We start from the raw sequence: 4,120 nt of genomic DNA, 5'->3' as shown, positions 1-4,120 counted from the left end.
AGTAATGCATTTACCTGAGTAAGAGTAATAATAGTAACATATATTTTATACAGCACCTTTTAACAGGAATGAAATTCACAAAGTGCTTTGCAAACTACAATCAAGAAATCAAACAATGGGACATGTAATCTATAAAAACAGACATAACAAATAAAACAAGGCAACAAAAAGAAAGTTAAAAAAAAGAGCAAATACAGGCTACTGAGGCCTCAAAGAGAAACACACCAGGAAACAAGCACTGGACAATGTAGGGTGGTACAAAGACCATTATGAAAAGCAGGGTCTTAAGTTGTTTTTTTTTTTTTTTTTTAATTTTCTAAGGAGACTGCAGACTATAAACCTAATGGAAGAGAGCCACTACTTAAAAGGCACATCACCTTTTGTTCAAGTCTGGAGCGGGGGACAACCAGTAGGTCCTGGTCAGAAGACCTAAGGGACCTACTGACAATACATGGATGGAGGAGATCACTGATGTATTCAGGTGCCTGACCGTGGAGGGCTCCATATGAGAGAACGCATGTCTTGAATTGAATCCTGAACCTGATGGGAAGCCAGTGTAAAGAAAGTAAAATGGGAGTGATGTGGGTTGACCTCCATCTTGTCTTGTGTTAAATTGTAAGTAGTTGTTTGACAGTCCAGGCCTTGATGGCAATCAAACAGTTCTGAAGGACAGCAAGTTTGTCTTTAAAGAGACATACAGTTGAATGTTATCAGCATAACAGTGATATGATATACCTGAGTATTGGCTAATAATTTGACTAAGTGGAAGTATGTATGAATTAAATAATACAGGACCTAAGACGGCGCCTTGGGGTACACCACGGGGAAGAGCAGCAGTTCCAGGGCTGAAAGAGACACACAGAAACCCCTATCTGAAAGGTAGGAGCAAATGTAAGTATTTTAAAGTATTATCAGCAAAATGCACTTATAATATCAAAAGTAAAAATGACACATTATGCATTAAAATTGTCCCTGTGACTGATATGTGTATTACAGACACAATTCTGATGGATAATCAGAATCAGATTTATTACAGAGTAGATTTCCACGCACAAGGAATTCACTTTGGGGTTTGGTGCATACATTAAACACATTAAACATGTGAAATAAAGCTTATTATTTTGATTTTGAGGAAGTAATTTTCCAACATTAACATTATTTTCTTTATATTTCTTTACACACATTGAAATATTAGTCATTTATTTTGATTCTTTATTGTGCTTTTAATGCTGGGAGTAGAATAAAAGAATACAAAGAACCTTCCCACATGGACAACAGTAGTATAGATAAATATATTTTTAATTCAAATTTTTCCGATTTACAAACTGTAACATTACTGGTCCAGAAGACAGGAAAAAAAGAGGCACAATGATGTAAGGTTAAGTAATTATTGTGTGCATCGATCAGATTAATATCCGCTGTCCCCAATACGGACATTTATCTAATTTTTATCCATGTAAGTCCATGTTATATTTTATGTCCAAGTGATTCCACCTGTTCTTCCACCTCTGCAGAAAAAGACAAGTCCATCCATCAGTGTAATGTCCTATTTTTTCCAGAGTCACAACAACATCAGAGACCAAAGATTCCCACATAGAAACAGAGGGAGGATCGTCTCCGAACCAATTCACCATGATTGATTCCTTGCAAGCATAAAAAGTGATTGAACTACTTACTTATGTTGTTAAAGAGTCAGGGATGTGTCCAAGCAGACATAAAAGTGGATTTGCTGACACCTGTTGACCTGTTGCTGTACTGATGTTCGTGCATACTGCCCTCTAGAATAACTCAATTTAGTTGCATTCTTACAGGCAATGTAACCTATAGTGCCTGAAAGTTGGTGAACTTCCAGTTTTATACAGTATTATAAATATGTGGTGATATGTAAATGCTATGTAGGATAATGTAGGATATCGTATTGTAACTCTTTATATCTACTGCAAATTGAAATTCTGGATGAGAGCAAGTTGCACCAAGATGTCTTCAACCATGCAAGCTTGTCCAGCTTCAAATTTAATATCTCAGAGAAAAAAAATTGATATAAAGTGCTTTTGCCCCTTGTGATCCAGAAAAAGACTTCTCTAGCAGGTGAAAGTCATTTGAAAATGTCTGACCTGTAAGTAGTAGTAGAAATCTTTATTGAATATATTATAGATGTTTTAAATTTCCCATTGTAAAAGAGGTTATAAACTCTAGTTATGCCCACTCTTTGCCAAAGTAGAAAATTTGGTTCTAGTCCTTGTGCTGAAAGCTCTCAACAGTAGTATATTTTATGTATCTCAGTAACAATGTGTGCACCATCAGTAAATATTTCATTTATTCTGAAATGTCCTAAATTTGCTTATGTAGTCATAGGGCCCTGGACAAGCTCAAATTTTCCAGATGACCCCATCAGACTATACTTAATTTTCTCCATGCTCTTGTAGAGATGCAAAGGCAACGCTGTCTTTTGTTGTTTTCCTAATTATTTGAGGGCATGGAATTACTCCGAAAATGACTATGTCTGCACACGGTGTCAACACTATGCTGAATGCCTCAGAAAGGTGTTTAAAAATAGCTGTCCAGTACCCTTGAAGGCGGGAACAAGACCAAAACATGTGTGTCATATTTGCTGGTGACGTGACATCTAAACTAAGCACAAAAAGTAAGGACATTTGTGTTTGGTAGATAATTTCTTTCTTGTAACAATGCTTTTTGGCAATGAATCTTATACCGTTGGAAAGCCTGTTTATTTGCCTTTTGAATGGTGCCACATTTATAAGGGAAATGCATTTGTGGGATGAGCAGCAGAGCTGAGTATGTGGGTTGTGCGCATAAAAAAATTGCCAAATCTTCTCTGTCAATGCCACAGCTTTTTTTTACTGTTGACTCTTGTTTGGTGGATTGGATATTGAAGTCTGAGGAAACAAGACATACTGGCAATTTAACAATTTATTCATTTAACAAACAGGAGCCTCAGTAGCGTGTGGAAGAACCATACACAGCCACAACAGCCTGGCACCTCCTCCTCATGCTGGTCACCAGCCTGGTCACACACTGCTGTGTGATGACGTCCCATTCTGGCATCCCAACCAGCATTTGTCGCAAGTCAGCCAACATGGCTGTGTTGGTCACTCTGGCACGAACAGCACGGCCAAGCTGATCCCACAAGTGTTCAATGGGGTTAAGGTCAGGAGTGCTAGCAGGCCATTCCATCCTCTCCACTCCCAAATTCTGGAGGTAGTCTCTGATAAACCCTGCTCTGTGGGGGCGAGTGTTGGAGTGTGTCATCTTGGAGGACAGAGTTGGGTCCCAGACTGTGGCGATATGGCATTGCCACTGGTTGCAGAATTTCATCTCGATATCTCGCCAGTCAGGCACCTGATTGTCAGCACCTGGCGGTACCCGAAGCTGAAAACAAGAGTCAGTAGCAACAGCAAAAAAAAGCTGTTTGGCATTGGCAGAGAAGATTTGGCAAATTTTTCATGGGCGCAACCCACATACTCAGCTCTGCTGCTCATCCCACAAACGCATGTTCCTTACAAATGTGGCACCAGTTAAAAGGGAAATAAACAGGCTTTCCAAAGGTATAAGAGTTATTGCCAACATGCTTACAACAACGAAATAGTTTACCAGACACAAATTTCCTTACTTTTTGTGCTTAGTTTATTACAAGCATCAATGGCAGTAGGATTTTGGAGAGTTTAGAGTTGGTGCGATATATCTGGTGGACAACCTCAAATTGTATCAGACTTAGCCTGGAACAGGTTGTGCTGTCATTTACTCTAATTACTGCACTCTCCCAGTCAAAGTCAAGTGAAAGTGGTGACATTTTGACTGAAAAAAGGTAGGTTACTATCAAATAATTAGTACACAGAAGATAAATATTGACTCGACTATTGAAATGTTGTCATTTATTTTATTCTTTATAGTGCTTATAAATGCTTAAATATGAGACTGTGGTAAAATAAAAGAATAACATTTCCACATGGAAACAGTAGTATATTTAATGTATCTCAGTATCAGAGACCTTTGAGGAGCAGCAGCATGTCTGGTTGTTCCGGCCGGAGGCGTCAGCGCCCCCTGCTGGGTCAAAAGTTACCGCAGGGGGGAGGAGCCGGACGGGCTGCTTTATAAAACC

This window comes from Epinephelus lanceolatus, chromosome 21, assembly GCF_041903045.1.
Source record: "Epinephelus lanceolatus isolate andai-2023 chromosome 21, ASM4190304v1, whole genome shotgun sequence".
In the NCBI taxonomy this organism is placed as follows: domain Eukaryota; kingdom Metazoa; phylum Chordata; class Actinopteri; order Perciformes; family Serranidae; genus Epinephelus; species Epinephelus lanceolatus.
The sequence above is the reverse complement of the archived record's forward strand: the minus strand, read 5'-3'. Positions refer to the sequence as shown.